The sequence below is a fragment of the Megalobrama amblycephala genome, linkage group LG20 (assembly GCF_018812025.1).
Source record: "Megalobrama amblycephala isolate DHTTF-2021 linkage group LG20, ASM1881202v1, whole genome shotgun sequence".
Lineage (NCBI taxonomy): Eukaryota > Metazoa > Chordata > Actinopteri > Cypriniformes > Xenocyprididae > Megalobrama > Megalobrama amblycephala.
Window position 1 is genome coordinate 4082788 of NC_063063.1, and position 14387 is coordinate 4097174.

At 38.8% G+C, this 14387-nt stretch overlaps 1 long non-coding RNA gene across 1 annotated transcript; it reads right to left on the reverse strand.

Moving 5' to 3' along the window:
• Window positions 1-6673: 6673 nt before the first annotated feature.
• LOC125255251 lies at window positions 6674-13536 on the reverse strand. Its single transcript, XR_007181869.1, has 3 exons — window positions 13235-13536; window positions 12975-13152; window positions 6674-7652 (listed from the first exon to the last, which is right to left on the reverse strand). It is a non-coding gene; the product is annotated as an uncharacterized LOC125255251 (long non-coding RNA).
• Window positions 13537-14387: the final 851 nt, after the last annotated feature.

Here is a 14387-nt window from a genome sequence, read left to right on the forward strand (position 1 = left end):
ACTGGCACTAATCTCTCAGGTTTTCCACAAATTAGTACTTCCAAAACATTAAAGCCAATCAATGGTTTATCCATGGGGTAGCTGCTGATGAGGAATGGGACACTAATGGACAGGTTGGGGTCCAAATTCCCTGGCAAGTTCACTGTAATAGCTACCCACCCATCATAGGGAACGAGACTACCATTTGCAGCAATAACCTTCAGTTCCTCCTCCCCTAAGATCTCAGAAACTGAATGAATACAAAGGTCGGGTAGGTACTCTTCTTTCCAAGCACGACTGACTATACTGACTTGGGACCCAGAGTCAAGCAAAGAAGTGACTGCTAAGCCATTTAGATAGCTCTGAACTAGGGCCTTTTTCCCAATCAGGCTAGCAACAGCTCTAGCTTTAGCTACACGTGGTGACTGGGGAGGGAGCTGAGCTACTTGGTTACAGTGACTTAATGTGTTTGTCGTTACTGGGGTTGAGGGTGAGGAGGGGCATGTTTTGTCATTGTTGACCTCACTTTCAGGTTGGGACTTATTTCCAGACCCCGCCACTAGATGTCCCTCTCCAGTGCCCGATTGGAGTTTCCCTGTCTCTTTGGTCGCTTTAGACAGCCTGCTGCACGGTGTCCTTCCTCCCCACATGTGAAACAGTGTTTACAGTCTTGTCTGTCTTGTTCCACACAACTTGGACAACCATAGGGTTTTCCACGTTTAGATTGTGTCCTATTTTGACTGTACTGGCGCCCATTGTGAGTTAGCTGTTGCTGGTTTTGTTTTTGCATGGTCTCAACCAGTCTGGTGAGCTCCTCTACTTTGGTCGTGAGGTCTCTCAGAGGATCTGGTTTTGTTTGCTTTGGCTTGAGCCCTACACTCTCTGGCTTTGTGCTAGGTGTCTTTACCACATCCGACTCGAGCTGTGCGCTGTGCGCATTCGTTACAATCTGTCGGCGGGACGAGCCAAGTCTTTTCATTCTCTCGTTTTCTTCACTAGTGATTTTCATCACATGACGCAGAATCATCTCATCAGTGACCCCACTGTTTGTCAACAAAGGTTTGAGCTCTCTGCGTATGTCAGCGTGTTTGTGTCCAAAGCCTTGGTACACGGTATGTAGAAAAACATCTTGAACTGTAGCTGTAGAGTATTTAATGGTAGTGTCAGACAGTTTTGATGTCAATAGAATGCGTTGTTTTAAGCCTATCAAACGATAGAGAAATTGTTGTGGTGTCTCGTTCTCATCCTGTTTCGTACACATCAACTCTTGGAATAACTCTGTGCTGTTTTTTCTCTTAGGTGAGTTTGGAGAAATCCCTTGAGTTCAGCCACTGCCATGTCGTCTTTGTTTATCAACATCTTTTTAAATATGCCTGGTCTTATGATTTTGAGCACACCACGAACAATCTCTGAGTCGGAGAACCCTTCTTTGATTCCATCATCAATTTGCCTACAGACATTATTGTAGCTGATATCTGAGGACTGATCACCAATCTGCCCGCCTTGCACCTTGAACTCTCTCCGTGAAAGGTAACTGAGTTCCCTTAAGGACACCATCCCCTCACGAGCCGACTGAGAGGCATGCTCACCCGGTGAGTTTCTGTCTGGTTGCCTCAACAGGACTGAGGATGAGGGCATATGTGTCTGTGATGATGACGCATGTGCTGGCATACACTGTATGAGTTTCTTGCTAAGCTCCTCGTAGCTAGCGAGCGCTTTAAGCAAATCAGCGTTTGATGTGTCAGGTACATTTAGCATTGTAACCTTAACCGAGTTTGAATCTGGTTCAGCAATACCACTAGGCAATGTAGTACTGGCTAAAGTAGGTGTGTGTCGATTCTGCGGGTGAGTGCCTGTGGTGATTTCAGGGGGTGTTTGGATAGTAACAAAACCCTCAGCAAAATCAACAAGATCATCAAGCTTAGCATCACCCTGCCCAGTATGTGACTCAGAATCACCCTTATCATTTAGAAATGACATAACATCACGACATTTTACTATATCATCAATAGCATCTTTTAACATCAGCAACTGAACCATTCCCTCGTCCTCTGTTTCAAGTAACTGCTTACTGTACATGAACGAGTTGATGTGATCGTAGCATTCCTCCTGACTTCCCTCCACAAGCTCTGACTGGTCCACGTCCGACACTGGATTCACTGCTCTGGCGACCCGAAGAAGCTCTTCAGCTGTCAAGGTGAGTAGGCTCTTCCTAATGTCCCACACTAGGCTCTTCCTCCCACCACTCGACATGATGGCTCCTCGTCTCTCTCAGGGCTGGCAACACAGTTCGGTGATGGTGCAGACGGCTCTGGATCGCAGACCTCCACTCGTTCACGATCGCAGTCCCCACGGCTGGACAGGCTAGTTGCTGGTCAGCGTTGTCATCACTTGGCTCCTGATCCAATAGGTGGCGCCGAACTATCCCGGACGAGCCCCCAAGAATCTGTAGCGGGTCCCGGCTAGGTCTCCGCTGGCAGATATATAGATAATCCTCTGACAGGAGTTCTCTGAAAATATTATAAATATTACACAGAAAATCAGTGACGCAGGACAACAGTTGCTCATTCTCCATTCACTCGGATTATATTTATTTTTAACTTCATTTTAACTTTGTATCTGCAATCATGAATTATTTTCTGTTATTTTTGTCTGTTTTGCATTGAAGCACAGGTGATATCCACATTTGGATAACATGAAGCCATATATTCTTCAAAGGTCTGTTTTCACATAGATGTATCCTCACATATTTTCCAAACATTAACTTATTAAAGTTTGTATGAAACCAAAAACAAACATTTTCCTTTTAAATCCCATTTTTGGTCTATCCTCAATCATGTCTGCACTTCTTCCTTTAAACAACTGTCATCTTTGTCCTCTTATTAAAAGAGTATTTTTGTAATAACTGTACATTTTATAAGTATTCACTTTATATAACAGAATAATTCTCATTTGCATTTAAGCTGTATTACATTCAGACTATAGGAAAACAAACTTTAATAATAAGCATCTGCCTCATAACTTGGCGCTCAGTTCTATGAACTAAGTTGTATTGTAATATTATTATTATATTATATTATTATATTATTGTAAATTGTAATACTAACATGCATGCGCCCTTAAACAAGGCCGCAGCCGTAACTGGTCGTACGCTGTACATTCACATTAACTTTTTATCTTCTTAACATTGGACAACATACATAGCTGTTTTTCACACACACTTAAATAACCCACAACTGCCCCGGAGCCGTAAGGAACAAATAAAATAAACAATCTGAGGACGTCGGCCGCCATTCTCTCAACTGTGTACTGTTAAACTTAACGGTTTACACCTTTGACATACTTTTAGCTTACAGAGCATACATCAACAGGGATTCATATTAGCTTATAAACATTTGTAGTCACATAAAAGGTGTGTAACTAACCTGAAAATATTATAAATATTACACAGAAAATCAGTGACGCAGGACAACAGTTGCTCATTCTCCATTCACTCGGATTATGAGCTCATCTTGCTCTGCATCGCTAAATGCCCCAGTGTGACGCTACTTGCAGCTACTGCCACCCTGTGTCCATTTTATGAAAAACATGTCATTATGTGCTTTTCATTCAATTAGATAAATCAGAATAAAATAAAATACTATTGCAATAAAAGGAAAGGAAACAAAAAGTAATAATCTCAACAAAACTTATTTTGTGAGTGTCACACTTGCACTAGCATCGGTTAAGCGAGTTGGCGACTTGCAGGCCCTCTCCATGAGCCCTGCATGCCTTGAGTTCGGGCCCAACGACTCCAAGGTTGTTTTGAAACCTAGGCATGGCTACGTCCCAAAGGTGCTCTCGACCCCATTCAAAGCACAGGTCATTTCCCTCTCAGCTCTTTATCTGCTTTGGCGGCCGCACCAAAGGGTCTTCGGTCTCAAAGCAACGTCTTTCGCGTTGGATAGTCGACGCTATTGCTCTTTGTTACTCCTCTATGGGCCTCGACTGCCCCATAGGAGTTAGAGCCCACTCCACTAGAGGAATGGCTTCCTCTTGGGCCTGGTCTAGTGGAGTTTCGATTAAAGACATCTGTGAGGCGGCCGGCTGGTCCTCGCCGTCCACTTTTCTCAGATTTTCCCGTGCAGTGTCCAAGACAAGTCCAGTCGTTCCCTGCCGTGGCACGGCGCAGTTGAATTCATTCCCCATACGCAGTACGAGTGAAGTATCGAAAGGGAACGTACTCGGTTACTAACGTAACCTCGGTTCCCTGAGATACGGAACGAGTACTGCGTTACATGCCGTGCCACGAGGCTGCGGCTTCAGTTTCGTCGCTTCAGTCGAATGACCTGAAATCCTATGGCGAAACGCCTGCTTATATAGCCCTAAACCCCACCCATTTCGGCGGGAATGTTTACACGCTTTGTTGCCATAGGCCGCGCAGCTATGCCGTGCCGTCATTGGTTCAACAACGTGATGCAGTTACACTGCGTTATTGAAAAAAGGCTTCAGTAACAGGGAAAAAGGAGACCTTTCCCCATACGCAGTACTTGTTCCCTATCTCAGGGAACCGAGGTTACATCAGTAACCGAGTATGTTACTGTGGTAAAACCATGGTAAGTGTTGTGGTTACTGTGTTTTAACTATAAATACCACATTAAAACTGCAGTTACTGTGGTAAAACCATGGTAAGTGTCGCGGTTACTGTGTTTTAACTACAAATACCACATTAAAACTACAAGTAACTGTGGTAAAACCATGGTAAGTGTTGCGGTTACTGCGTTTTAACTACAAATACCACATTAAAACTAAAGTAACTGTGGTAAAACCATGGTAAGTGTTGCGGTTACTGTGTTTTAACTACAAATACCACATTAAAACTAAAGTAACTGTGGTAAAACCATGGTAAGTGTTGCGGTTACTGTGTTTTAACTACAAATACCACATTAAACCAGCAGTTACTGTGGTAAAACCATGGTAAGTGTTGCTGTTACTGTATTTTAACTACAAATAGCTGTGGTAAAACCATGACAAGAGTTGTGTTACTGTGCTTTAACAACAAATACCACATTAAAACAGCAGTTACTGTGGTAAAACCATGGTAAGTGATGTGGTTACAAATACCAAATAAGTAAATCTACAGTTACGGTGGGAGAAGCATGGTATACATACATGCTCTTGTACTGGGTGTTTACTAACGTACATATGACATGGTGAAGCGACAGTTGCTATGGTAAAAACATAGTAAATGTGTGGACTTTTTGCATGATCCCTTTCCCAACATAGGCGAATTTCAAATGAATATCACAATGAAAACTAACTTAATAATGCTGGCGTCCGTCCGTTCAACGTAACACAGCTTGAAATAATGGGACAAATAGCGTTGCATATGGATTTGAAACACGAAACACGATTTCATTCATAAATACGGGACGATCGACCACTTTACAGGATGGGTGGAACCCTTACCTGTCTTGAAGTCATCTAAAATCGATGGCCTTCCAATAGATTTATACCTGGCGCTGTGGGATCTACTTGGCCACATTTGGTTATTCACTATAAATGAGGCCATATCCAAAGGCCGTTTTCACAAAGACCTCAATACAGCTCTAATTACGGTTTTACCTAAACCCGGCAATGACCATTCAGACTGTTCTAACTACAGGCCCATCTCCTTGATTAACGACAACTTTAAAATTTATGCTAAAGTTATTGCCAAACGTCTACAGTCAGTAATACATAGATGAATTGACCCAGATCAGTCAGGATTGATTACGGGACGTTTGGTTTCAGATAACGTTCGTCGAGTGCTACATATCATTGCCGAATCTGGGAAATTAGAAACACCCAGTGGCCTGCTATTTATTGATGCTGAAAAGGCCTTTGATCGGCTGGAATGGAGCTATTTATGGTAGGCTATGCATTAAAAAAAGTTAAATTTTGGTGACCAGTTTATTAGTATGATACAAACTCTATACACTAACCCAATCTACTGGTGGACTCATCTTGGACACTTTTAATATTTGTAGAGGCACAAGACAGGGTTGTCCGCTTTCTCCCCTCATGTTGGACTTATCAATAGAACCTCTGGCGCAGTTCGTTAGACAGTGTAAACTTATTACCCCGATTCAGTTAGGCTCATCAATCCATTCTATTTCTCTATATGCAGACGATACTTTATTATTTTTATCTGATCAACAACGCTCAGTTCCTATTGCTCTCCAAATCAAATTTTGGCTAGCTGCCATGACTGCTGCAAAGAAACTACTTCAACATTGGAAACCACCTCATGACCTTTCCTCTACACATTGGCTGCATTCTTTTCTGGAGACACTTTTATCTGGAACTGTCATCTGCACAGTCTAATCACACTAAACCTGTATCTTTGTCTATGTGGAAGAATTAGATTAATCTTACTTAATCTGCAGCTACTGCTTCTACTGTTATAATTATTGTTAGTATTTTAGATTTTTATTTATTTATGCATTATTTTTATTATTACTATTATTTATTATTTTAATTCCGATTTTAGGGTTGCTAAATATATGTATGCTGTCGGTCTGTCTGTTTCTATCTTGTATTATGTTTATCCGTTCAAGTCCTTAGTGCAATGGATGGGTGAGGGGAAGGTATAGGAGTAATAGTGGTCCGCTGTATGTTTTCTCTAGGGCCCTATCATACAGGTGCAACTCAACTAGTTTTTTGCTAGTACCCTCTCTGCAGCATTGTACATTGAGTTCCATCTTGTTTGGTTGGGCTGAATGAACTGCAGCTTACATTCTTCTTAGACAATCTCAGCATTGATGGCAGACCGGCTGGTTTTATTGTATAATGCCTGGCATTTCGCAAATGTTGAACGGGAAAGCTTCTTATATACCTCACTGCTGTCCTCTGCCTTGGATGCATCCACAGTAGCCACCAAATTAAGAGGATGACACGCGCAACGCTGATGCTTAGGTAGATGATACTCCAATCCAGTGTTAGTGTTTAAAATGGAACAGGTGTCCTGAACCTCAACTCCTTCTTCATTTTCCTCACTCTCCAGTGTCTCTGCCTCAGCAGAGTCAGCACCAATCATCTCTTGCTGATTCTGTTCACCATACACCTTAAATGCTTTGATAAAATTTGATCCACTATCAGTTGTTGTTCTGACTATTTTTTCTGAGATGCTATATTCCGAGTGGATGTCATCCAGGGTTCCTGCGAGCACATCAAATGTATGTGATCCTTTCAAATGTCTAAAGGCAATGGAAGCAGACCTTCTTTCCAGTGTACATTCATCAATCCAGTGTGCGGATACACCGATGTAACTCCGTTGTTGTGCTGTCCAACAATCAGTTGTGGTACCTATATAGCTGACTTTTGCCATCTCAGCAATGATGTTCTTCTTAACCTTTGTGGCTGCTTCCTCAATTCTCAGCTTCACAGTTGGTCTAGGACATAACTGTACAGCCAGGTTGCATTGTATGGATTAGATTTTTAAATGTTGGAAGTTCAACTACGGTAAAGGGCTGAAGGCTTTCGCAGACAAATTCAACTACAAGCCTGTCAATTGTGGACTGAGCAACCTGCCTGCACGACATGGAATAGTCTTTAATCTTAATCTGTTTCACAGCTGAATCATTCTGTTCTTCTGAGTTCTTTCTTTTCAAGACACATTCATTGTATTGCTTTATTTTTGATGGATGTTTTCTCTGTTAAAAAAAAAAAAAAAAAAAAAAAAATATACACTTCAAAATTAAGTAACTCACATTTTACACCACTGATAAACTTTTGCTAGCATCAAAGCATTTATTAAAAATAAATAAACATTTATATATAAAACTGATGTTTTATTAAAGTAATTTGCCATTCATAAACTACAATTTTAAATCGCCATGCAAGACATTACATTAACATATACATCTATAATTAAGCCGACATAAAGTAGGTTAATGCGTTTATATGTTGAGCGAAATATGTGTAAGGGGCATAAATCTAATGATAGGTTAATGCTTAATGCACTTTGAACCCTGCTAACAAGCTAAGGGTGTCCAGCAGCTGGCGCCTCGAGTTCGTGCACCACTGACAAAATACATTCAAATTGCGCATGTATTAGAAAACGTAACATTCTGCAGTGTATTTAGTAACTGTTTAAAGCCATTTTGCAATTTAAGTCATTATACATACAGTATAACCAGCAACAACCCCGCTCCCTCTTCTCATCAATAACGACGACTGACGAGATACAGTCTTATTAAGCAGTCGTTGCTTGTGATGATTTTTGCGTCTTCTCGAACACGTCCATACTGCTGCATTAATAAAACGACCGTGTCTCTCACTCCAAGCTGGTTGCTAATCGCTAACGTAATTGTTTTTGGCCGAATAATTTCGGTTGCCTGAAACATTCGGTGCATCCCTAATTCACATTGGCTCATAAAACCTAACACACTTTTAATTATGCCCCCCACACTATATTTGTGACGTTTGTTATACCATTTAAAATAAATATTTAAGATATGATACTTAGCAAATATTAAAAACTTACCTCGATGTGCTTTTTTAAATTAGAGGAAGAACTCTTGAATGCTAGTGTTTAACTGACATAAAGTTGGTTTGACGTTAGACGTTTGATATTCGCAAATTTAGGGACCGTCTCTAAAGTTACATCCGAAATTGGTATGCATGATTCTAACTTCAATAACATTTGAAGGGAATAATTTACAGTCATAAATCAAACTGTAAAGTGTTCATCTACATGTCAGCTCTGATGCACATCTTTTATATTTTTGATATTTATTAAAATAAACTGTCAAAAACTGGCATAAACTGGCTATTTTTCACTACTGTATATACGCTCATACATAAATATGCCATAATTTAAAGCTCAATAACATTTGAAGGAAATAATTTACAGTCAAAGAAACAACTGTAAAGTGCTCATCTACATGTCAGCTATGATGCACATCTTTTATATTTTTGATATTTATTAAAATAAACTGTCAAATCATGTATAAAAATGGCTATTTTTGTGCATCAGAGCTGACATGTAGATGAACACTTTACAGTTTGTTTTTTGACTGTAAATTATTCCCTTCAAATGTTGAGCTTTAAATTATGGCATATTTATGTATGAGCGTATATACAGTAATGAAAAATAGCCATTTTTACACATGATTTGACATTTAATTTTTATAAATATCAAAAATATAAAAGATGTGCATCATAGCTGACATGTAGATGAACACTTTACAGTTGGTTTTTTGACTGTAAATTATTCCCTTCAAATGTTGAGCTTTAAATTATGGCATATTTATGTATGAGCGTATATACAGTAATGAAAAATAGCCATTTTTACACATGATTTGACAATTAATTTTAATAAATATCAAAAATATAAAAGATGTGCATCAGAGCTGACATGCAGATGAACACATTACAGTTGGTTTTATGACTGTAAATTATTTCCTTCAAATGTTATTGAAGTTAGAATCATGCATACCAACTTTAGAGACGGTCCCTAAATTTGCGAATATCAAACGTCTAACGTCAACCCAACTTTATGCCAGTGATATACTGACCGGTCTGGGCAAGCAAAGTAGGCATGACATAATGACACAATTGCCCTTCTTCGCCTTCATTGTAAAAAGCTCCTTCAGGTACGGCCAAGGATACTGAAGTGCTGTATTTGAGTTATTGCATGTTGAAGCATCCACCACACTTCCTTCCTCCTCCTCCCCCTCCTCCATGATTAAACTAAACTGGCGCCAGGTGTTTTGAAGTCTGTCTGATGCAAGTTTTCTATGCGCGATTTGATTGGACGGGAATCACTGGACTGATTATTCTCCTTAGCCAATCATCATTGACAGGAATAAAAATAAACATAATGTAGCGACTGCAGGTTGAGGGAAAATAGCGCAGTAAAAGTACCGATACAGCACTAAAAATGTACTCAAGTACAAGTAAAAGTACACTGTTTTTAAACTACTTAATAAAGTACAATTCCTGAGAAAAAATACTCAATTAAAGTAACGAGAGTATTTGTAATTCGTTACTTTACACCACTGATGATGAGGCCGAAACCAGTACATCCAGTGCAAGTAGACTTTGACTATTTAATTTAACATTATTTTATTTTTCCGCTATATTGACGATTTTTTTATATAGCCTTTTTGTGCACTTGAGCTCAACTTAGACTTGAGTTTCTGTAGATGGTTTAAAAGGCTGGTACGTTGACCTTGGTTCATTAAGCTCAGTTTTATTTTGATTTTAGAAAATAGTTTTTTTTCCCATCTTACAAATCAATTGTTTCTTATTTTAACTGGCATGTCTCTTAATTTAATTGACTAAATTTAAAATGTTATTAAAATTAAAGATGACATATTTAATAAGATTGGGGAAAATTAATTTCTGACAATGATAGATGGTAATACTACGGAGCCCCTAAAGGGACATGGTGGTAGAAAAAAAAGGGAAGGAAGGAAATTTTACGTGGTGGTGGAAAAAAATTTGGGATGGGAGGAATTTTTTTTTCAAAATCTTTTGCGTTCCCTCGCAAAGATGTTTTGCGTTCCCTCGCAAAGATATTTTGCGTTCCCACGCAAAGATGTTTGCGTTCCCTCGCAAAGTTATAATCGTTCCCTTGCTGTGAACTCGGACAAACACTTCCTCTTTAATGTCCCGCTGGCTGGCAGTAGTGTTTCAGTTAGTAACATACGTTAATAATGCACACAAATAATGCGCGGCTCATAGAGTTTGAACTTGTTGGACTCAAAAATGAAGAAATGCAGTCAGTGCTTATGTCAAGCAGTTCAGTTGGCAATATATTCACAGATTCGAGCTTCCCGGATTAGTAACTCGTGAGCTAAACGTTGTTAAAAACACAAATGAAGCTACTTCCAATCATAGTAACCTAGACAACAAGCTACAACAACCCAATTTTCCTCAAATGTGTTTTATAACAAATTGGTCTCTATGAGCAGGCGGCGGAGAGACACGCCTGAAGGGACCGTCTGAAAAGTGCAAAACCCAACACTTAGTTTGATAAAAAAAAAAAAAAAAAGCATAACGTTTATGATTATTAATTATTAAATAAAATAATATAATAATAACTTAACTGTTATTAGTAAAAATATTAAATAAATTGTAATGCCCATCAAATCCAGTAAGCCATTATCATGCAAAAGCTGTTGTATGTAACCTGTGTACCAACATCATTTGTGTAAAGAAGGCCTTTAAGTGCTACTTGCCAAACTAAGTGTTGTAGTACCTACAACCAGCAGGAGAGCAGTGATGTATGAACTGAATTTGGTGCCAGTACAGTGTGTTACAGTGAAGTTATTGAGTATTTTTCGTAATATAAAATGAGCAAAAGGGTTTCGGGTTTTGCACTTTTCAGACGGTCCCTTCAGGCGTGTATCTCCGCCGCCTGCTCTTAGAGACCAATTTATTATAAAACACATTTGAGGAAAATTGGGTTGTTGTAGCTTGTTGTCTAGGCTACTATGATTGGAAGTAGCTGCATTTGTGTTTTAACAACGTTTAGCTCACGAGTTATTAATCCGGGAAGCTCGAATCTGTGAATATATTACCAACCGAACTGCTTGACATAAGCACTGACTGCATTCATTTTTGAGTCCAACAAGTTCAAACTCTATGAGCCGCGCATTATTTGTGTGCATTATTAACGTATGTTACTAACTAAAACACTACTGCCAGCCAGCGGGACATTAAAGAGGAAGTGTTTATCCGAGCTCACAGCAAGGGAACGATTATAACTTTGCGAGGGAACGCAAACATCTTTGCGTGGGAACGCAAAACATCTTTGCGAGGGAATGTAATCTTTGCGAGGGAACGCAAAACATCTTTGCGAGGGAACGCAATCTTTGCGAGGGAACGCAAAAGATTTGAAAAAAAAAATTCCTCCCATCCCAAATTTTTTTCCACCACCACGTAAAATTTCCTTCCTTCCCATTTTTTTTTTCTACCACCATGTCCCTTTAGGGGCTCCGTAGTACAAAAACACTTTTTATCTCTGGCTTTATTTTTCAAAGTGTTATTTCAGGGTTTTGATATCTTCTCGTTTTTTTTTTTTGCCTTTTTTAATGTGTGATATTTCAAATTTGCATCTCAAACGAGTTCACCTTCTTCATCAAATCATGATGTCAAATTCACATTTCAACAGTGAAACAACAGTGCCACTTTGAGGAACAAATAGCATGTACTATATACACGTGTAACATGGCAGAGGGATAATGACATATCATATATTTGTAGAAATTTCAATATATGTGCTGTGACAGCAAGGCTACACTGATACTGATAATGTCATAGGCCTATATATCTTTTCATATCTGTCATATCATTTCAACACCATACCTTGACCAAAACTCAGTGTATTGTCTAAAATAAAAGTTATGACTGCTGTGTATTTATACTTAAATCGAAACTGGTCAGCACTTCACTACAATGTAAAAGCATTCGCTCCACACTGTCCTGTGTAATTGTAGTTGTGGGTGCAGAAGCGAAGTAAATTAATATTTATAAGTTAAACTACATGATCTGCTGAATTTATAACAACACAGACGAAAGCCCTGTCTAGACTCTGTCCCGTTACAGTTTGTGTGCAGCCATTTGTAAGTCTAGTTGTTAGATGAGAAAGATTAAATGTAGTTGACTATTATTCTTTTGCATGGAACTAAGGAAGAACTGATGACGACACGGTTTGATCTCTGGTTGACCAATCAGTGGAAAGAGGCGTTTTATTCCCACCCCACGTTCAAGCTGTTTGTTCATTTTCTACCCCTGAAAGTAAAAATAAAGCCAAATTCTTGTTTTTTTTTTTGTAACGTACACAGACCCATTTCAATAATTAGACTAACTGACAATTATTTACATACATTTTTAAACAAATTTTGTAGCTTTTTTTTTTTAGGTTAGTGTGATTGTTTACCAAAAAGTGTAATTCTCTAAAATCTCTATTAGGCATGTGATCCAGATCACTATTATCTATGAGATACAGCTCAAACACGACTCACATAGCTGTGTCTCTTGCCGGCCCCAGCGAACTCCAGCTCTCCAAAGGCATCTGTGGGCTGTTCGCAGGAGTGCTGTGTGCTGTCCCAGTGACTGACGATGGCTGTGCTGAAGTTATCGCCCAGGGCTCCTGAGGGGTGCGTGTCTCGCGTGGACCCACACTGACACAGACCGCCATTGCTACAAAACAACAGATGGAGGATCTGTCCAACAGAGAAAATCTAACACAAGAGATACTGAATGCTCAAGTCAGACATCTTACCTGAAAGAGTCCTCCACAAACGTTGTGCACACTCTCTTTATAAACAAATTTGGAAACCAGTTCTAAAATTAATAACAGAAATCACTTTTAATTAATGCACTAAAAATATGATAGCTACTGTACAACAGTGGTCTTGGACTTACAGTGACATTGTCAACAAGTTAGCAAGATAAAGCTAGTATATTAAACTGATCATGTGATCTATTAAGAAAAAAATACTTATCTTATGACGCTTATCTAATGGTTTTGCGCAAAGAAGGTCAGAATGAGAATCAATCACAAAGTTGTAGTAAACAGCTCACTTTACCCCAACTCCTGTTGTAATTCCATCATTAGATCCCCACCCATCCCTTTCAGCCAGACCAGTTTAGCCTTACGGTGCGTCATCACTAATTTAGGCCAGGATCATATGATATCTATGTGTTTAGTTTCCCCATTACAGTGTTTAGTATACTGTAACACCAAAGCAAAGCAAAGTTAGTTACATATTGTAGGCCTAGAACATCTTTAAATTACTTACATATTTATTTATTTGTTTACCATACCCATACACTCATGCAGATGTTTAATACTCACCAGATGTGGCATTGTTACTAAATTACTATTTATTATTACTATTATTATTGGAATGTATTTACAATAGCAATTGGAGTATGAATAATAGTTTTTAAATAATTTAAAAAGAAAAAAGAACGGTTTGAAATGTAATGATACTTTTACTTTTAGACTAGAAACTAAAACCTCCAGTAGGTGGCGGCAAGTCTTAATAAGTGAGTAAAAGAATCATTCATTCAGTGATTCGTTCAAACCGATTGATTCCTTCATGAACAAACACCACTGCTCTGCTTTGTTTGGAGCTATTTATAAATATATATTTATATTTATAAATGGAGCAAAAACTTGACATTTCTGTGTTTAAAATTTTGATTTAATATTAACTTATTGTTAATTGAACTGCTGTATTAAAATGAATAGATAGCCTAGCCTATTACAATTGCAATCAAATTGATATTCGGGTGATACACATGTGATATAACTTAACTATATGATATATAAACACATAAAAGACAAAATCTTACACAGTGACATTTCATGTAGTGAATTTTGCGGGCATTTTTATTAAATTTGGTGCTGTTTCCGACCTTGCACCACT